Here is a 22,771-nt window from a genome sequence, read left to right as displayed (position 1 = left end):
CCAAGGCTTGCCTCTTAAAGTTGCTTCTTCATTTCATTCCCACTATTTTCACCTTGGTGCTAGCCTTGATTAACCCATTCCTGAGCAATAGGCAATTGCAGTAGCTTCCCCATAGGTTTGCCTGGCTCTACCCACACTGATGAATCCTCTTCCCTAATTCCAGAACACATTTTCAAAAACATTACTTTCCTCTCATCGACATTGTCATTGGAAATTTTCAGGTGAATTCTACCATGCTCAACTAAGTTGATTTTGACCAAAATTTACTGAACATCCATTACTTCCCAGACATTATTTTGGGACACATGGGAGATATGCAGGTGGATTATGGACTTAGCAGTAGAAACAAACTCATAAAGAGATGGTTAATGTGCAATGGGTAAATATAATGGCAGGGGTAGAGCTAGAGGTTGAGGAAAGACTTCCAGAAGAAGAGACGCTGCGATGAGTCTGAAAGGATAAATAGAAAATGGCACAGTGAAGAGAGCAAGGACATTTAGCAGTGGGTGCAGTGTGAACAGAAGCATGGAAGAGAGAATGGACAGAGTTCTGGAGGTAGTTTGAGGCTGAAGCAGATATTTCGATATTGGGCAGGGATGGGAAAGAGGTATAACCAGAGAAGGGTCAGATCATGGAAGATTCTGTCTGTCAGGTTAAGGAGGATAATTTTAGCATTATTAGAAGTTAGTCTTTACCAAGCAGTTCTCAAGTTAGTTCTCATATCCACAGGATGGGTGGCAAGAGGGAGTGATATTTATTACTGTGAAGATGATATATAAAGTCATAAGATAAATATGACCTTTTTAGATGACAAATAATTCACAATATTATTTTTATGTTGCAGTAAACAGATGTTTGTGGTATATATTACAAAATTTGTTCAAATTTCTTTAAAAACAAAAATTTTTAAAAATTCAGGCTTTCAGTAGGTTATGTTAGGTTAGATCCTATTATCTCCTAATCATTTGCTCTCTTGTGCTTTCAAGGATATGTAAGAAGAGGCTCAGAGCTATTGGAATTAATAGTTCCAATAAAAATGCTACTGGTCACTCTCTCTGGGGGTAATAAGCCTAATGTAGGCACATGAGTAGGAGTCAGAGTTGTTCCTGACTCTATAGCAATGCAAGTTTCTTGTATGCAATCATGCACATTTTTCTAGTTGCAAGGTTTATTACAGTCATCACATCCCCAAATAATAAGTGATTAAAAAAAATCAAAGGATAGATAGGTCATAGTTAGATAAAAAACAAAGATAAATAATAATCGATAGTTGGATGGATAGACTGATAAAAGGTAGAGGGTATGAATGAAAGAGGAGTTCAGAAATACAGTACCAACTTTTGCTAGTCTTTCTTTTTCATGTGCCTTTGCATATCTCTTTTACCGTTACAGCTTTTCTTGGCCTAAAAAAGAGATAGACTCAATTCTTATACCTCTCTGAATCCTTCAGAAAAAAAACAATAAATTCTCTGGAATTTTTAGTGATTATTTTATGCATCACAAATTTGTTTCTTCTCACAGACAGTCTTGATTGTGATTATATTTTCATTCACCGTAATGCACCCCTTCACCCAAGTTGAAAGACCATTGAGAACAGAAATATTATCTTACCCTTCACAGCCCAAACATAGCCTGGTACTGCATCTTGCCAGAGGCAGTGAGTAGTGGACTTCATGTGTAAATCATGGACTTTTCAGTTCAGTTCAATGATATGTACGGCATATACTGTGCTAAGTTCTGGTGATGTAAGACGTCCAGAAAACAGTTCTGGATCTTAAGGCGCTTGCTGATTTCATTTAAGAATAGCCTTTAATAGTTTCCGTAATTTTATTTTGACATTCCCACTGACGACTTGATATTCTCTAGAAATTCTTTTTATAGGGGTCCTGGTTTCCTCAAGAGTGAGGTATAGATGATAATATCCATAGCAGAGTGAAGCTGTTTACATTTAGCAATAAATCATATGAGAATTCTTCAAACAGGGAAGAAATTAGTACATTTCAAAGGTATTGGATCATTTCCCTCTAATATCTTGAAGTACAACTCTAACTTTTAAGTAAATGATATAACGAGTGATATAATTACTGTGGTCACATTTTAATTATATTACTGATGTAATCCAGATTGAATTCTGGGAGATGTTCAATTAAATATAATAGACATTGATGCTTATTCATTAACAGCTAATGTCTGTATTCTAAGGGATGCATAGGCAGCAGATCCTGTATATTTTGCGTTATCGTGCCGTATATTAAAAAAACATGCTTGAGCCCATATTTTGATCTGGAAAATTTCTAGGATAACTGAATTAATTATTCTAATTATGTAATTAGAATAATTTACAATTGTAGCAGGTTATTTTTTTTAGCTCTTCAAAGTGCACAAAGTTCACATCCATTATTCAACGATATTTATAAGGATATTTATACATAGCTAAAATGCTGTTTTATAAGTAGCATATGGATTGTTTTGACTGACTGATGCTGATATTAAAACATAAGGACATGGAGGGGCTGGCCGGGTGGCGTAACAGTTAAATGAGCATGCTCTGCTTTGGTGGCCCAGGGTTTGCCGGTTAGGATCCCAGGCACGCACCTATGCACCGCTTGTCAAGCTATGCTGTGGCAGCGTCCCATATAAAGCAGAGGAAGAAGAGACTCGGATGTTAACCCAGAGCGGATCTTCCTCAACAAAAAGAGGATTGGCATCAGATGTTAGCTCAGGGCTAATCTTCCTCACAAAATAAATAAATAAATAAAAATAAGGACATGGAGGGGCCGGCCTCGTGGCATAGTGGTTAAGTTCACGGTCTCCGCTTCAGCGGCCCGGGCTTCGCCAGTTTGGACCCCAGGGGCGGACCTACTCACCATGCATACAAAATAGAGGAAGATTGGCACAGATGTTAGCTCAGCAACAATCTTCCTCATGCAAAAAGAGGAAGATGGGCAATGTATGTTAGTTCAGGGCCAATCTTCCTCACAAAAAAAATAATAATAGAATAAGGACATGGAGTAGTTGAGAACCAGAATAATATGCTATGAAATCACCAGCATACGAGAAGAGGAAATGGATCTGTATGCCTTGGAAATCCACGTCCAGAGAACACTAGACACATCCAGCATCGCTATCTACAACTCTGCTGAATCTGAACTGGACCATGTAACCCTACTCTCTGCCCACCTTCAACCAATTTGATCTAACCAAGGCGTTCACTCAGCTAGCTTGAATAGTTAAATGGGATGGTTAAGTTTCTTCTATAAAGAATTTCAGAAAATTGAAATTGGAGCACTGAGAGACAAAGGTTAAGTAAGTATGGGTAGTTCCTGAATGATCCAGGGTAGAGAACGTTTACAACCATGTGCACAGTAAGTACAAGAAACTGATCAAAAGTTCATAGAAACCGAAAGAACTACAGATAACTCAAGGTGGCCCCTGAGAAAGAGAAAAGCAATGGCAGACTTTGCCAGTTGATTTCTCAGGTACCTGTCTCCCTTCTATTTTCCCATTCTGGCAGAGCAGTTTCTTACTGTATAGATTGATGATGCCAGATACTCACTTCCTCAGCCTCTGTTGTATCTAGAGAGTAGGCATGTGGCCCAATAATGGCCAACAAACCCCAAGAAAAGATAAGAGGAACTTCCTGGAAAGATTTCACTCTGGTTAAACGAGACATAAGAAAAGAAACTGCTCTTCTTGCCCTCGAGTGGTGTTAGGTAAGGACATCATGCCTAGAACTATAGCACCCATTTTGTGGTGACAATCCAAAGGACCACAGCATACACACTGAAGATAGTAAAGTGGAAGCAAGAAAAGAGCTCTGGTCTCTGGTGATTTTATTATGTTTTGAATTAATCCATCTACAACTGACGTATCTTTAGATTTCTTGATATGTATGATAAAAGACATCCTTATTTTTCTAGCCATAGTACTTGGGCCTACAACATCTTAACAGCCGTTAAGTGTTTCAATTCATAAATAGTCTTATGTCCTGACCTTTAAATCTCAAGTCAATCAATCTCCATGCAGCCTAAGCTGACCTTAGCATAAGTCTTCTGTGATTTGCTCTTGTATTCTCTCAAAACAAGCTCCTCCTCCCTCTTTTTTTTTAACTTCTTCACATGTGTTTCTACTCCTTGCAAATACATTCGCCTTGACAAAAGCTTTCAGTAATGTATTCTTGAAGTTAAGAGCTTTGACTAAATTCACAACAGAGTTCAGTGGTGGTGCAACTGTAACCAGAATACAGGTTAGCCATGTGGGCTTCTCTGGTTATGTACCACATGCTATTTCAAAGATGGTTGGAAAATAGAGATGTCATTCATTGATGAACTATTCAATGCTATATAAGAAATGATATACTAACCATTGTAAGAATAACTTCAATGCACATGGTGGCATCATTTAACCCACCATAAAATGGCAGCATAATACCCACTGAAAAAGGGTGCATGTGTTCAAAGAAGGAGATCAGAATGGAACCTGAATATATTCAATAACTATTTGAACTTTTTTGCAGGGAAGTCATTTAATACTTATCCATTTAGATCCCTTTAAAAGGCAGCTTCTCTCCCCAAAGCCTCTCTATTATGAACCTACAATCTCCAGATTGCCAACTCCATTGTCCATAGAGCAGAGCGTGCTTGGAAAAACCTGCCAGATAAGCAAGTTCTCACAAGCCTGGGGAGAGATTAAGTATTGTTATGTGTAGTTACTTCCAGAGATGCCTTTGCTTCTCCCGCTTCACTGCTGCTGTGAAGTTGACAATCCTGGAAATGCGTTTTGAGACAGGGAGTTTTCAAAGTGACAGGCTTAAAAAATACAATTCACCTTTTGCCCTCCCCCTCCCAGCTGCAGGATACCAGGCCTCCTCAGAATTCAGTTTTCTAACTCTGAATATGCACCGAGATCTTAAATAAATAGGCTAAGCTATCCTCAGCTTTCCAGTTGCAGTTTCTGGTCGAAATTCCCCCCTTTAAATGCAGAAGAGTAAATGAGAGTGTTTATGATTTCAACAACAGGAAAGCTATCTTTCATATCTCCTAGCTATACACTCTAATCTCAATTTTCTTATAAATTCAGAGAAATAATTAATAGCAGACTTGAATTGACTCCAGAATTTCATCTTACCTAAGCTGTGGCTAACTCAAACAGAGAGGAAATCAAGTGGAATCAAATGCATGGGAAGGGAAATCTGTCTTGATTGCTTCCCAATTTCATGGCCAGAAAGACCCGGGCAGCTCGGTGTAATGGAAAAGATAGGAGATCCAAGTTCTCATTTTGCCCCTGATACCAAGCAGTTTTATGACATTGGGCCTTAAACTCTCTGTCTCTTAATATGTAAAATTAGTATTTTAGACTCCGTAGTCTAGAGTTCTTGGTGTTCTATTCCTTGATAAAATGTAATTCAATTTTTTTAAGGGAGAGGATAGAAAATTTGGACTCAGAAAACCTAGATTTGAAACGTTATTCCAAATTCCTCATGTATATCCTCTAGATACAAAAGTTAACTGCTCAGAACCTCAATTTCCCCTCTGTAGAATGGAAGTGATAATATCAGTACTGCAATTATGTTAGAAAGACGCAAGGACATCACTTACGGAATTATATTTATTGAGTTATAAAGCATTTTATAAAAACTTTCTATCCCAATAACCAGCATAATTAGTAGTTTTTAAGAAAAAGCATATGAAATATAATTACTTTCAAAGAAGCTGTTCACTCAGCTTTTTTATCTAACTTGCTGCTTGAAGCTGGAATGTCTAGTTTTTACTTACTAATTCCCAATCTGCATAATGAAAGGGACATGTGCAAAGGGATCATGAAGTCTAATAGAATTGTGGCACCTTCGGCCGCACCACAAATCATCCCCAAAGAAACATACAATCTAGATAAAATGTAAGATCACTAGGCAAATGGAGCTTCAAGCCCCCAGCCTACTTTTCCAACATGATGTCATGACTTAAACTCCCTTTATAGAGAAATGAGAGAAATCCTGGAGCTATCGTTGTAATTCATTGTGCTCATTTTGACTATTTAAGGCGTATTGTTGATCCTGCCAGTTATCAGATATCCAAAGGCAGTCTACGTTAACAGAAGTAGGTGACTGCGCATATATTCCTTAGAATATACAAATTCTTCCCTCTAATCCAATTCCTTTCCTTCACTGGAAATAAAGGAAGGCCCTCCTTTCTCTAGTCCCTTGAAGTTTTTTATGCATAAGTCATTGTAGCAGTCATCATATGATAACATAGCTATACGCTTATAGATATAAGGTCTCCACTAGGCTTTGTGAGACTCAGTCTTTATCTTCTCTGTATCAGTGAATGACTTGCAGAGTGCCTGGTTATGGTGGATGTAAAGAAAGATTTGATGAATGAATGAATGAAATTCCAGCTAGAGGTTTTTTTTCTTTATCCAAAGTTCAAATTAATTCTCTAAAAGAGGAAATATTCCTCCTACAAGAAGTCTTACTTTGAGTTTCTAGTAATCTTTTCATATCAGTGCACATGAATTTCAGATAATTTCCTGAGAGTCATGGTGAACAGGGAGTATGAGGACTGAGGAGTATATTGGAGAAAGCAACCATCGTTAAGAGAGTGGAGGCCCCCAGCAACACTCATCAACTCCTTTATCTCCCATCTGTTTTGTCCACATAACGCAGCTCTGAATTGTATCAGGTACAATTGCACAGGCTCTTGACTGAGCAAGAAGAAATATCTGCAGCTCCCATTTACAAAACTCTCACTATGTGTTGGGACCTGTGCTAGGCATTTTATGTGAATTACCCTATCTACTCCTCATAACAACCCTAAAAGGTAGCAACTTTAAAAATTCTGTTTTCCAGATGAGGAAACTGAGGCATGAAGAAGTTTTTTCCGAAGGTCACTCCTCTGTTTAAGTGGCAAAATCAGGATTTGAGAGAGTCTGGTTCTCCTAACCGCAAGCCTTTCTCGTTGGAACCCAGAAAAAGCATCTGAACACTGTGCCCACTGCTCCATGCTCAATGTTTGGATTAGTGATGCTGCTGCCAGGAACGTAACAGGAGCTGGTACAGGAACACCTCTGCATAGCTCTGGTCTAAAGTTCAGGCTGCGGGCAGATTGCAGCAGGTTGGAGATGGGACTTGCAGAGAATGTTTGTGTGTCCCACATGTTTGGCAAGCAGACACCCTCTGCTCTCTCAAACTTGGCTGAAAAGACAGAATGCCCTGGCTTTGGATAACTCCAAATTTGCACGTACTGTTGATATTGATGTTCTTTCATCTGGATGGGAATGACACACATCTTTTGTCCGGATCTGGCAGACCTACGAGAGCAGAGTTGACTCTCCCTGAATGCAATGTAACCGCCAACTTCACAGACACCCCTAAGCTGTCTAAGTAATATAAATGCCCTTCTTTCCTTTGTCTCCACAATTATTCATAAAAATATTGAATAAGTTGAAATGCAATGTGATTTATGAGGCAGCTGAACTCCAAATAGTTCTGAATCCTCCTATCCCCCGGGAAGAATGGGAGGGAGAACATAAGCCAGCTGGGGTAACAGGCAAGCATTCCATGCCAAAGTTGGGGTTCCCAGGGGCCTTAACTACCAACACAGTTCAGAGCCACAAAAGGCAGAAGAGAGTCCAAGATAAAGCTTATCAAAGGGAGTTGAGAGTGAAATGCCAGAGATAACAAGTGCACCCTGAGTCCAACGAGGCAGAAGAAAAAACGAATGTTAAATGTAAGCACCGCATAGCACACATTTACCATGTGACATATTCTGTCCTAAGTATTTTTTGTGAATTACTTCACTTAATCTATGGTAGCCACTGTCATCCTTTATCAATGATGGGGCAGCAGATGCTGTGGCGTGTTGAGGATCTCCATCAAAGAAGCAAAGCAGAGAGGTGCCTGTAGGAAGGTTCATATCAAGTCACAGAACTTCACTGCCCATAAAACAGGAGTGACCCAGGAGTCTGTGCACACACTGATTTGAGATTAGTCTAAGGATGAGCCCTACATGTGGGAAAAGAATGAAAGGAAATTGCCAAAGACAACCTCATTCATCGATGGAAAGTACCAGTTAGTGGATCTCTTTAACTGGCTTTAGGGTGGAGGCAGAAAAACAAAAAGATTATGCTAAGGCATAACTAAGTCAGTCCAATTCAATATCAGGGAAAAAAAGTACAAAATATAGATTCTAGGCATTCATAAATGGGATAATAGCTTTTTATTGTTTATTTTTGAAATAAGAACCCGTGTCCCCTGAAATGCTTTTTGCCATGAGATTATTGGCTCAAAGAGATGGCTTATCTTTTAGTTATTTTCACATTCTGTGAATGAGGGAATACATTAAATGAGATTTGTAATTCTCTTCTGAGGAAAATGAAAATCTTATTTGTTTTATTTATTTAAAATAATTCCAAAGTTTTAATTTTATGTATTGTGTTTGGCATGTGTTGTTATATTTAGACCCTGCACAAATTGTTAGAGACAGGCAGAATAATGGCCCCTAAAGATGCCCAAGTCTTAATTCCTGGAACCTGTAAATATGTAACAATACATGGCAAAGGGGAATTAAGGTTGCTAATCAGCTGATCTTAACAAAGGGAGATTATCCTGGATTATCTGGGTGTGACCAATATAATCACAGGGTCCTTAAAAGTAGAAGAGAGAAATAGAAGAGAGGACTTAGAGAAAGAGATGTGATAGTGGAAATGAAGTCAGAATGGTGCTATGTGAGAGACTCAACCTGCTATTGTTGGCTTTGAAGATGGAGGAAAGGGGCCAGGAGCCAAGGAATGTGGGCTTCCTGTAAAGTTAGAACAAGCAAGGAAACAGATTCATCTCTAGAGCCTCCAGAAAGGAATGTAACCTGATGACACCTTGATTTTGGCCCAGTGAGACCTGTGTCAGACTTCTGACCTATAAAACACTGAGGTGATAAATTTGTATAGTTTTGAGCTGCTAAATTTATGGTAGTTTGTTGCAGCAGCAATAGAAAATTAATAGAAGGTAGAATCTTTTCTAAAGATATTTCTTTTTTTATTTTTCTTCATAAAAAATCATGATCTTGCATTTAAAATTCTGAGACATTATTCTCATCCTCTAATAAGAGGTTACTACCTATCTGGAGGTAATGGAGGTAATAACCACTGGACAAGCCATGTGACACTGGGGTCTCCCTTTTGAAGATTAGAAAGAATAGGAATACTAACAATGACTCTCTCCTTAACCAAACTAGACAGGCTCCTCTGAGCCCCCTTTTTGACTAGGCCTCATCTTTGGGCCCTATCTTCAGCCTAACTAGTCCACTTGTAGCAAGAATCCTACCAAGTCAGTTTAACAAGAATCCCCCCACCTTTGATATCTGATCTCTGACCTGTCTTCAGTAAGTATCCTGTTAAAGTGGTTTAGCAAGAATCTCCTTACTCTCCATGTCTCCTTTTAGCAATTTTCTCACTCTGCTCCTTGGCTATAAATCCTCACTTGTTCTTATTGTATTTGGAATTGAATTTGGCTCTATAGTGAAGTATTTTTTGACCCTATTGCAATAGTTACTGAGTAAAATCTGTCTTTACCACTTTAACTAGTGTCTGGCTCTGGTTCTCATGAATAATAATACCCAGCAACATGTCACACGTTCTTGATAGAATGCAGGTGACATATTTCAGTTTTTGACTATATCTGTGCAACACCAGAGCAAAAAGTTGAAAGTGAAGCACTAATGCAATTATATGTTTATTTTTTGTCTAATGTCTCCAACTGCTTTTTAATTTATTTGAAAAAGTTGACCAGTCATTTCAGCATCATGTGGGCCACAAGTTAGCTATTCAATCATATTGTTTAACTACTATTTTTTTATGTGCTCAATAATAAATAAAATTTTAATACTTAAGTAGTCATTTCAGTTTCCATTATGAGCAATCTATTCAATTTAAAGAGAATGTGATGTTTTAATCAATCAATAGTTGTCTATGGAACTCTAGCGCTTAGAAGAAATCCAAAGCTTCATTCAGTCCAACACCCTATCCTGCCTCCTGACATGACAGTTGTAGTCACCTGGGCCAAGAGTTAGTTAAATCACTTTTATGAGTCTTGAGGGTGACTGTTGCCCCACGTTATCCTATCTATTTGTCTCTGTCTTCCTGCATTTCTTATATGTGAACAGCTGATAACCTTCAATTTATTTCACAGGAGAAATGGGAGGTAATTAAATGGCTAAATTAAATTGCTCATATTCTAAGACAGTTGCTCTATGTCACAAGAAATTATTACATCTTGTTTTTTAAGTTAAAAAATGAGTCAAATATTATTTTAAAATATTAGAATGATCATATATGTAACTACAGTCATGCGCCACATAACAATGTTTCGGTCAACAACAGACTAAATATGATCTTATGATCCCTAAGATCAGTACCATAGAGCCTAGGTGTGTGGTAGGCTATACCATCTAGGTTTGTGTAAGTACATTCTATGATGTTCGCACAAGAACGAAATTGCCTAACAACGCATATCTCAGAACGTATCCCCATTGTTAAGTGACACATGACTGTATATTGAATCCCGTGGCACTTCAAGGAAGGGCTGTTCATTATTAGACTGTGGACATTTAAATGGTTTCATAAAAGATGTGACATATGAGTTAGTCCCTGAAGGATGGCTAATATTTGACAAGCAGGATAGGAGTGTGGCTTGCTAAGTGGAGAGAGCAGCATAAGTAAGACAGGCACAAGGCAAAGTGCATTTTGGTGGTTCAGGGAGTAGACCGATTTAGCACAAATGTAGAGCATGTGTATGAGAAGCCCTTAAGAAAGGACTAGAAACTGTTTTATGACCAGAGATTAGAAGATAATTTAGAGAGTGATGAGAAGTCATTTTAATATTTTGAGCTTCCCTTAATTAATCTGTCAGTGTTGGGTAAGATGGTTAGGAGAATGGAGAGTTTGTAGATAAGGAGGGCTGTTGGAAAGCTGTCGGGATGATCCACAAGAGAGGTAATAAGTGCCTGAGCCTGGATTGAGGCTGAAGGGATGGATGGGGTGGCACATATTCCATAGGTATGGCGGCATCCCCAGTGCTGGGGTCCCAGTGACCTGAGTGGACTCAGAGTATAGGAAAGGCTGTTGATAGCTTCCTTTGTTCAACTTTTTGTGACAGAAAGATTGTGATATTCAGAGAAATAGAGGTCAGGCAGAAGAGTTATTCTGGATGCTAGGAGGATGAGGTCAGTTTTTGATATATTGAGTTAAAGATGCCAGCAAGATTTTTGGGAGGAGATGATCAGCAACCAGCTAGAAATGGTTGCCTGGCAGAGAATGTAAGGCAGAGCTGTCATTGTAGAAAACGTCAGAGAACTCATGGGAATGAGATTCCAGAGGGAGAGAGTTTAGAGGAAGATAAGAAAAGAGGGTCCAAATAGAACCCAGGGAACGACCTACAGTAAGTAGGAGGATTCAGGAAGGAGTGAGTTTATAAAGGAAAGGAATGGTACAAGTGATGAATGCTGGAGAAAGGTCAAGAATGATGAGAATGTCCAAGATTGTAACAATATTTTATCCCTATAAAGCAGCAGTTCTGGGAAAGTGGTAGGGTGGAACACATTTTGCAAGGGGCCCACCAGTGAGTGCGCATAAAAATGCAGACAGAGTGAAGGAAAAATACATTTTCAATAATTTAAGAGGGCTATATGGAAGAGGAACAGGAACATGGTAGGAATGACGATGTTGTATGTGCTAAATCTGTACAGTGATTTCTGCTATATGACAACAATAATGAAAGAGACACAAATATTAAAATTGGGTGACCAATTACATTTACGAATTAATGCATGCACAAACCAATCTTAGGACCCTATAATAAAATTTTTAATATATCCAGATCCAAGTTTGTGTGTCTTTAATTTTATTCTGAATATTTATCAAGTTCTTTTCCTAAATGGTAGAAGTACATGTAAATATTTTCCTTGTGAAGCCTTTAAAGTTTTTAATATAATTGGGATAGCAGTCCCCAGAGTATTATCTAACTTCCAATTCTGTCATTTTGGGAGGGTTTGACCCACTACTTATCTACACTAAGACCTGAAATTTATCCCCACAAAGAAAAAAGTTCAACTCCTTAGGAAGTTGGAGGCTCCAACAGGTAATTCATGTCACCAACAGAAACTTAAGTTCTCTGCTAGATAGACCAAATCGCCTTTGGAAGGCTTGGGGACCAGAGCTCCAGGTCTGGAAAAACCACAGAAATTTGGGCTGAAGACTAAAATATCAGGCAAGAATGATGAAAAAGCCTAGTTGGTGATCTGTGCCTTTCTTGCTCCTTTCGAAGAACCTAAGATATACGACGACATCAAAGTTCAGAATAGACTATTGATGAAGGGAAAAAATGGGCAGGAAAATGTGTGATATAGAGGAAGCCCCCGATGTTAGTAGAAAAGACAAGTGGGTGATCCCAGAGGTGAATTATCTAAAATTCCTTATGCCAACTCCAGCGATGAAAATAATTTTTGGCAGTACGTGTATCGGAAAGAAGAGCTAATAGCCTCATGATGATTATTATAGCATGTCCATGTATAGCTTGGTGTATACAAAACAAAATAAAACAAAAATGGGTTCTTCGGGCTGCAAGTTCTAAGTTTTACCATTGATTTGTAGTCTCAAATCAGGTCAAATAGCTTATCCTTTATTCTATTTCCTTTTAATCAAAGTGCTCCGATTTTCATAATTTGTTGGATTTTTCTGTAGTTTTTCTTTATTCCACCGAACACAATGACTCCCTTCCTCCGAATACTCTGTGTGTTTTATTATAAGAGCATGTATCTTTTTACTTATCTGTTCACTTTTTTAGTCCCTGTGCAAAACCAAATTCCTCTAGAGCATGGGTCATGCCTCCAGCTTGGCGGGGCTCGGTACACATTTACAGAATAATCTAAATAGAACCAAAGAGCAACTTCCCAAAGCAATTTCTAGACACAGAAAAAGTTGTGGGTTATTTTCCCTCTGACTTTCACAAAAATAAAGGGCTAATATCACCAGCGGGCAAATTTTATAAAATGACTCTCCAAAGTGCTTCAACAAAACCTGCCAGCACAACTCAAGCCCAAACTTCCCCCATTCCTGCTTTATAGCAAAGCGCCTCACAGGGACAGGCTGCCAGTCACGTCGATGAGAGCCAAATTGTTTAGTGGACTTGGGAAGTGGACAGATGTTCTCCTGGGATGATGGAGACAGGCACCGCCACATACATTTTCACTTGACGTGTTAACTAATATTCCTAGTCAATTATTCAGAGGCGACCAGCAGTTAATGCATGCAAAGGCAGGAGCTCAAATCATCACTCATGGCTCCCACACAGCCCCAAACTCCTGCCAAAGTGCTAAATTCCTCTCAGGCTCTGAAAGACATGGAGTTCATTTTGTGTGCCCTTGGATGCGCTCCTTGAAGATTATATTAGAATATCTAAAGCTGATTACAAAATGGTCATTGTGGATGAATAAATGAGAGAAAATAAAACAAACACTGAGGATATATGCCTCAAAATACGGAACCGGAAAGAATGGGTTTTAAATATGAGAATGCATTTGAGGTCTCCAAGGTAATTACCCTGAGGCACTGGAACAGTGCAATAAAAACAATAGCAGCTGGGCCACACCAGTGATATACTGTGATAACTGCTATTAAGCTCATTTGCAAAAGAAATATGGTGTAATAAGATCTATCATTTTTAACGGAAAATAGAAAAACATAAAAAGACAATGTCCATTTTATTCAGAGAGATGACAGCAAAGTCAACGACTAGAACCCTTACTTCCAGGCATCAAGTGCACAATGCCATCGTATCTCTGACATTACTCTGGGCTTTCAGCAATGCAACCTTGGACCTGGTCCCTGGAAAATAAGAAGATAAAGGGATGTAAACATTGTTTCCAAGAAGCTTGTAATATCAGTCGTTTTAAAAGTAGTATTCTATTTCTGTGGAAAATTGTGCCACATGAAAAATATATAATAGCCGTTTCTATAATAAAGGCTTTTAGAGAAATGCATTGACGTGGCAGAATATAAATTGTGTCTGTCAATGTCCAGTCACTAAAACATAAATAATCTGAGTTTTTCCCAAAATAGGTAATATAATAGCGGTAATTGGTTAGGTGATGTTGAGAAACCAAACAGGAGACTGAAAGCCACCCAGAGATGAACACCAGCAGGAAGCAGCTCCCACTCTTGGAGTGGGAGGGAGTGGGAGTTGTGGTGCCACCATGAACTGAGGACACCCTGTGGAAGCTGGATCCGTGGTGGGCAGCTACCCCATGGAAGCTGAGACTGTGGAATGAGGAAGCGAGGGAAGCAAGAACTGGAACCAACGAGAAGACAGAGCCACCGCATTAAAAACTGTCTGCAGGGAGAAGTGGGAGAAATATCTTGTTTCTCCCTTCCTCCCACCCTCAAGTCTCCTGTCAGTGCTTCCCCATTGGTAAACCCAGCCAGGAGCCAGCTAACAAAGGATCCTGGGACGCAGAGACTGGAAGCATGAGGTCTGTTCCAGGACAGAGCGGAGCAGAGAGGGTAAGGAATGGAAGTGAGAGCAAACTGGAAAATGATCAGTACTGTTTCCAAAGCCCAGCCTTGGTATTCCTCCCGTAATCTCTCCTCTAAATGACTGCAGTAGTCTACTGCAGTCTCCCTTAATCCACTCTGACCTCACGCTAATCTCTTTTCTATAGTACTGCAGAGAACAATCTCTTCACATTCCCCCATCTCATCATGGAACACTCTGGTCCCTTTAAAACTCTTCAGTGTCCTCTGCTCTTGAGAGAAAGACAAAACTCCTCATATGACCCACAAAGTCCTTCATTAACTGGCGGGGCTACCTCTCCAGACTCATCCCATCTCATCCCATCCTGTCTGTGCTACAGTGGTTCTGGTCTTGACTTGTATTCTTTGCTTCATTCAATCATTCAGCAAAACTTTATCAAGAGTCGACTTTCTGCCAGGCATTTTTCTGCACTCCAGAGAAAGAGCAGTTAATAAAAACAGATCAGTATATACTTACCTGGAGTATGTTTTTTAGAGTATGAGTATGAAGGGGCGGGCAGTAAGTAAAGACCTGAATATAGAGTATTTAAGGTGGTTAACAGTGCTATGAAGAACACATTTATGTTACCACATTAGGATGTCCTCCCTAATTATGTGATATTTGGGCAGAGACCTAAAGGAAGTAAGGGAGCACATCCCGTGCTATAACTGTATATGCTGTATACAGGGGAAGAGCTTACTGGGCAGAGGAAACAGCAAATGCAAAGTCCCTGAGGAATAAGCATAAAAGTCTGGAACTTTCTATGTCACTACTTCAGAAGAGGATTTCATACTTTCCACTCATCCTGTATTGATCAAATTCTTAAAAAAAAAATATGCATTTCTAAGATAAAGTTTCCTGCATAAATTGAAGTTATATATTCATTGGTATAGTGAGGTGATAAACAGTTACCTCAACTATTTGACTGTATACTCTCTGAGGGTAGTGACTGGGTTTCCCTTAGGAAACAGGTGTTGCTGCCTAAAAGCTCAAAATACAGCAGCTTCAAAAGACTAAAAGGATTTCTCCTGCATATAATAGTTATGGCTAATCTGGCAGCTCCATGATGTCAGGGACCCAGAGCCTCTCTATATTATTTCTCTGGTGCCCCTAGAGTATTTCTGCATTGTGCAAGATATTTCATCATTACATTCACAATCCAGGCAACAGAAGATGGCAAGATGGGCAGGCGCAGGAGGGCAAACATGCCTTCTCCCTACAAGGTCATGACCCAGAAATTGCACACATCACTTCCCTCACATTCCATGAGGCAAACCTAATCACATGACCACACTAGCTAGAAGGGAGGCTGGCTAGGCACGTGCCCCAGTAAAAATACAATGTCCGTGAAGGAAGGGAGGGGCGGATATTGGAAGATACCAGGCAGTACCTGCTACAACAAGTAAGAGAAACAAGGGAGACAGAGGCCTAAGATGCACATGAGAGCCAGCATGCTTGTAGAGAACTTAACTGAGTGACTTAGCTGGAACAGGTCATCTAATTTGACCAGAAGCATTTAGGGTCGTGGTTGGATGACAGAGCAGAACCTAAAAAAACAGCAACAACAAAAATCAAAACCCTGTAAAATATCTAAAGAGAAAGCTGAAGGTGTTTGTGAAGTGCTATATTATACAGTCAAGCCACAGCTTAATTTGGTGTAGGGGGCTTGGGTCAAGTTCAAACATCAGATCCTAAGGTGAAAATCACTTTAGTGCTGAAATTATCATTATATTTCCTCAGAGAAATGTCACACTGTTGACCAAAAAACCATGTATCGATATATTTAACAATTTCCTTCCTATGTTGTGAACAGGTTGCTGTTTTTTTATTGACACCAGATGAGTAGCTGCCTTGTGTTTAACAGTCATTCTGTATGAAAAACTCTTGCTTTACCTTTAAACATTAAAGTCCATGTTAGAGCCATAAAATAGAACTGAAACCACCAACTGCAGGTTCACATAACTTATTAGGCTCACCCTGAGACATGCATTCATAGAGTAGAATGCTAAGCAGGATGGTCTACCGGGGGAGTCCACAAACTTTTTCTGTAAAGGGCCTGATAGTAACTATTTTAGGCTTTGTGAGTCATATGGTCTTTGTTGTAACTATTCAACTCTGCTAGCACTAAAGCAGCCATAGACAATATGTACATGAATGAGCATGGCTGTTTCCTAACAAAACTTTATTTACAAAAACAGGTGGCAGCTGGTTTTGGCCCAAGACCCTTAGTTGGCTAACCTTTGGTCTAAACTGTTGCTGTAATCTCTTTTGGCGGGGGGGGGGGGGGGGGTGAGAGAGCGTATTTTCTTTTTTACTTTTCAGAAATTAAGTGAGTGCACAATGCTGCTCTCCTTAGCAGAAACTCTTAGACCCGTAGCATTGTTTGCTGTCTTGTTAACTATGCAGCATAAACAATTCAGGAAGCAGAAATGGCAACAGATGGCAGGATCATCAGTGAGGACTTCATAGAGGAGGCAGAGTTGAGCTAAACCATAAAGGATGCTGTTTATTTAGAATCACTAAGAGCTCTATACATATTAGATCATTCTATCTTCCAACTCTTCTATGTGGTTTCATAACCACAGAGAAGTTAAGACACTTTCTAAGGGTCCCAGCGCTAGCAGGAAATGGAGTCAAACCAAGATTTCAACTCAGGTGCCCCTCATTCGTCATGCTATTAGACTTCTGCATTTGAATGGCTTGGGGAGGCTGGGAGTCGAGATTATTGCTCTGTAGATATCAGGAGCTCTATCTCCTCTGCACCTCAATCCATCTCATTAATACTTAGGTCATTTTCAGAGATGTTGCCCTTACTTCCTCATTGTGTGGTCATAAAGCTAATAAGGAAATAAAATATTTCGAGGATTTTTACAGCATTGTGCCAGGGGGGATACCACTAGGGTTTGGAAAAGAGGCATTTGCCTTCAATAATATCACAAAGCATGATGCCTGCAACAACTCCAAGTCTGAACTAGGTCAAATTCATATCAATTTATTCCATATTTAATGACCTTCTGAAATACAAGTTGCATGATTTCAAATATTTACCACCAAGCAGAAACAAATTAACAATTTTTTTTGCTTTCTATTATCCTGCTTTCTCTGAACAACAGCAGTGGCTCACCAAGACAGTAAAGGATCACATACTCCATGGCTGTACCCACCACATTAAAGGCCGGTATAAACAGTAGATTTTAATTAGAGTTTGGAAAGAGCATTTCTGTTTAAGTAAAATAAAAACACAGGTGGTTTAGTGAGTTCACTCTGAGTCTAAACCCCAAAGCGCTATTTAAGGAGCAAAGTGGTCAAAGGATTTCATTTTTCTGGTCAGCGATACCCCAGGTAGAAACAACAACCCTACCATGCCTGACAGCATGGGGTGGTCATGCGCATTTGGCTCTGGGCCAGCTCTCATATGCTTTAATATTCTCTAACTGTAGAAAAAAGCTCTCCAGTAAAATTCAGGGCAGTTTTCAAGCATAATATTGTGCATGCCTTAATTTTTCCTGCTATCTTAAAATTTTGTTAAGATCATGATGTTCTTTGGCCTCTGCCTACTGCAACCTCCTCCTGCCCCTAATCACTACCACCATTAGAGGAATACCATTGTCCCTTTGTGTACCTCTTGTTAGAGCCTCTTCCGTTATCTTGTTTTTGGTTCTTTCTATTCTCCATTAACAACCAAAGCAATAGTTATCTTCAGAGTATGCATCTGGCTAGGAAATCATCCCAAACTCAAACTAGTGACTGTTGCTGACAATCACTCATCAGTGTCATCACTGAATATCTAATTTGGTTTCTTTTTGAATGCTGGTTGGACAACTAATACATAATGGGTGAAAATCTAGGCTGAAGTGACATTCTGTTTATAAGTGCCTTGGGACTGAATCAAGGGCTGCTGTTTGTCAATGGCAGGCAGTAATAAAGAAACACAGGCTTTAGAACTGGGCTGCTTAGGTTCACATCCCAGTTTAGCCACTTTCTAGTGCTGGGAATTGATAAAAGTACTTAACCTTTCTGTTGCTCAATGTCCTCATCTGTAAAATGGGAGTGATGATATAGTATCTACATCAGAGAAGTACTTTGAAGACTATATGAGTTAAAATATACTAGACATTTAGAACCAAGGCTGGCATGTAGTTAGTGCTATAATAGCATCTTCTATTATTATTTTGATGAAATGTGCCAAAGGTTGAGAGCCTGTGCTATATTAAGTACTTAACACACATTATCTCATTTACTCTCCAGTCAACTCTTGAGGGTTGTGTATTTGAGAAAACAGATCTCAGAGATTTATAGCTCAGAGTTTTACAGTGGTAAAATGAAGAAGCCTATCTAAGTCCTAAATTCATAATACAATAGCAGAATGAAAGGATTTAAGGCTACTTTTCTCATTGAATGTAAATAAGGGGGGATGTCTTCTAAAGCACATCCATCTACAAATGTTGTAATATATATTTGCATATGGTCATACTTCCTAAACACAATAAATGTTTGCAAAACTATTTATATTTAAATACACCATCTCCTTTAAAATCATCAAGAATACTTTATACCTTAGGACAGATGGTAACTTGGGTTAGAAGCACATTTCAGAAGCAGTGATCTTGCAGCCAGCATCTTCTCATTACCCTTGCCCATTTATATGACTATTTTTAGAAATTTAAAGGTGCAGTTGCCTTAACGATATTTTTATGTTTCCTGGGAATTATCTCTAATATTTCTCAGAATACTCACTCTTAAAGAAATGTATGGCATATTATGGAGGTTGTTTGGGCTTCTTTGTGGCATTTCTATCTTGTTTAATTTCCTTTCCAGGTTATTGATTTCGTAGTGCATTTTACTGCATCATCACAAGCTTTTACGTGGCACCGTTACAGAATATTTTTAAAAGAATTTAAATTATGATAACAGTGAATAATGTAAGTTCAGAACTTGAGTCACCAAAGCATTTGTAGAAGTTCCAATACAGATAAATAATTGTGTGGGCCAAGTAATACCAACAGGAATTATTGGTATTTCTCTTGAACATGTAAGTGGCACATCTTATGACAATGTTAAAAAATACAGTATATTATTTACTTGAATTGTAAACTTGGAAATTATGTGATTCTTGATGAATTTTGAAGATTTGGGGAGCATCACATAATTTCACATTGGGCATGTAAAATTATATCTTTACATTATATCATAAGATTACATTTCAAATTCATGTAAAATGCTTGTATACCATTTACCACTGGAGCAAAGAGCTTTCTCGTCCCTGTTTCGCCATATCCTCTTTGAGTTAGCCCCAAGATTCTTCTGCTGTGTTACTCATTGCATTGATTTCATTTTAAGTATTGTGGCATTCAGGGCAAGATGTCCCGGTTGATGTAAGGCATTTAGCACTTCTGGCTTCTGCGCAAAAATATGAGTGACCCCAGACATTGTGATGACCAAAATGTCTTCACTCATTTCATAAAGCCCGGTAGAGAGTTAAAATCACACTCCCTTTCAAAGTTACTGGACGCAAAAAAGCCTTCTCTCTCTCTGCCAGCCCATTGACCACAGTGCACATTTCCTGTTTTCTGAGAGCATGCTCGCTCTGATCTACTCTACCTTCCAACACAAGGAGGGCAGGAGAAAATGAAGTGACAGGAAACAGAAGTAACCATCTAAGGGATGAATTCCAGAACCTGGGAAAAAATTCAGAGAGGAATCTGGAGGACAGATCAAACCACATGAACAGTAATAGAGAGTAAAATTAGTAATAACTTAAACTGATGATTTTCTGCATACCAGGCATTACATAGAATGTCTTATATGAATTATTTTGTGCCTTTATCCTCACAACAACCCTGTGTGGTGGATACAAGTAATACCCTAGTTATATAGATCAGCGAATGATTACATAGTGTTTGGTGTGAGTTAGTTACTGCTCAGTTTTGTTGATTTAAGAGAGAAGGTACAGAAATAACTTAAGGAAGGAAATATATTACAGGACAAAAGAGAAAAAAAGAAGACCTTGCCCTTTAAAGATTCCTACATATTGTGGGATGTCAGAATATAGTGTTGAGTTGATTTTGTGCCTTGGGGAAGTGGATATTAGTAAAAATTTATTTAAATCTCTTAAGTATTTTCAAAAAGGAAATACAAGAGGTCAACCAAGAAGTGGGAAAACGAAGCTAGAGAATGCTGTTCTTACAGCTGCGGAAAGCTGCTTAAAATAGTTGTACTTGGAAAGCAAAACCCATCTTAGCAGGTCTGGAGGTTAAACAGATAGGCCGTCTAATAAATAGCCAGACGACAAAGTTGATACTCAAAATGTTTCTCAACAGGCTCAAACAATGAGTCAAAACAAACACATGGCAACATATCAACTGCAGAGTCCATTGTTTTGTTTCAGAAATTGAACTGTGTAACTATAGAATAATGAAGTCCCTGTTTGAAAACAGAACATGTAGTCACAATCTTGGGGATTTAACTGTAGTCTGTGGTTGCAAAAAAAGACATTTGAGACAAATTGAAGCTACATTAATAGAAGCAGAGGATCCAGACCACAGGAAGCACATTTTTATTATACTCTGCTATAGACCACATAAAACAATCACAGTGGTAAAATCCTTGTGAGATTTTGGATTGCTACTAAACAGGACATGTGATGGGTGCTGGTAGCTATATATGTGTAGTGGTTTTTTTTCGGCTGTGGCTGTCATATCTAATGCACAGCATATGTGCCCGCCCACCTGGATTAGAGTCCATGAAACACACTGGTAAGGGATCCTGGACCTCAAGCCCGCTGAGCTCATATGCTTCTTGGAAGTTGCCTTGAGGCAGTACTTGCAACAGGTACTACAGATTGACTGGGCTTGTTATAAAACGTGTTGCATTTTCACAGCCAGGATCTATTAGGTGAAACCGTGTAACAATTTTATTTATTGTTATTTGGGTTAGAGATTTGTCTTAGACAGTTTAATAATAATTATTATGACTACTAGTTGTTAAAATATTCTTTAAAATGTTATTATGCCTATCTGGCTTTTCTAAAAACATATTACATTCAGTAATATTTAGTAGTTCCACTCTAATCACAAGTTTCTGAAAACCACTACGATAAGAGAATTGAGGAAGTTGAAGAAAGTAAGAGATGAAGAGATTCATAACTAATGGGGAAAAAAATCAATAAAACAGAAGCGAACAAACATGCAAATACACATGCATACACACATAAACACACACCCCTGGGCGTGTGTGTGTGTGTGGTATATTCCCACTAGATCCCTGTGGTGACATGACTTTGCACTGTTTTCACTTAGCTCAACCGAACTACTTTTCCCATAAATCCCTTCTCTGTGTGGTTCCAAGTTAGAGACGGCTACAAGAGAGGTTTACGTGAGGTTAGGAGACGGATGAAAGAAGGTGCGGTTTTATACTTGGAAGGCAGGCACGGAGTGCTCAGCCCAGGACACCTTTTGCACACATCTTCGCTGATTGGCTGGATCACCTGGTCGGTGGGGGCAGCCCCCGGCCCACAGCTCCTCCCACTCCCAGCAAGCCTCTCCCTTAGACTTCCTCAAATCCTGGGTCAGATGCATGATGAGCTCCATGGCACAAGGGGACAGATTCTCCCGTACCATCACCTGTACCATTGAGGTTGGAGATAGCGAGAGACAGATGTGGGCTCCTGTTTGTCCTCAGGTGTTTCTGATCGTCTTTGCTCTCCTCCACTTGAGCTCTTCTTTCCATCTGCTGGCCCAGCTAACCCATGGATTGTCCACGCCCACCCAACACCAAACACAAAGGCAACAGTCTTGTATAGACTTCTTAACCAGCCCCCCACAATTGTGTACCGTCTAGTCTCTGAAAAAATACCTTATTCTTTATCACTCATAGTGATTTTGCTTTTCTGTTTGAAACCCGACTGACACGATAACTAAAACACTAATGGTGAGATTACGTCTTTTGTTGGCATTGGTTTAAACACAAGTTGCAAGTTACTTAGCATTTATAGCCTCAATTTCCTTATCTATAAAATGGAGATGATGATATCTCCCTTAAAAGTTAATATAAGGATTAAATGAGATAATGTAGATAATCAGTTTATCTCAGTACCAGGCATGCAGTATGACTTCAATTAATAATAATGGTTGTTGTCACTTATGGGTTTTGTCATTTGTCAGGTTATGATGTTAATGTCATTTAATTTCCCAGAGCTTAATTTACCTTGTGGTT

At 39.1% G+C, this 22,771-nt stretch overlaps 1 long non-coding RNA gene across 1 annotated transcript in view; it reads left to right on the top strand.

The window, feature by feature from the left end:
• Positions 1-22,771, top strand: part of LOC131409504 (uncharacterized) — a 211,055-nt gene that overhangs the window by 23,237 nt on the left and 165,047 nt on the right. The gene's annotated exons all lie outside the window — the stretch shown is intronic.

The sequence above is a fragment of the Diceros bicornis genome, chromosome 8, assembly GCF_020826845.1.
Source record: "Diceros bicornis minor isolate mBicDic1 chromosome 8, mDicBic1.mat.cur, whole genome shotgun sequence".
In the NCBI taxonomy this organism is placed as follows: Eukaryota; Metazoa; Chordata; class Mammalia; order Perissodactyla; family Rhinocerotidae; genus Diceros; species Diceros bicornis.
This window is presented reverse-complemented; position numbering and strand designations above follow the sequence as displayed.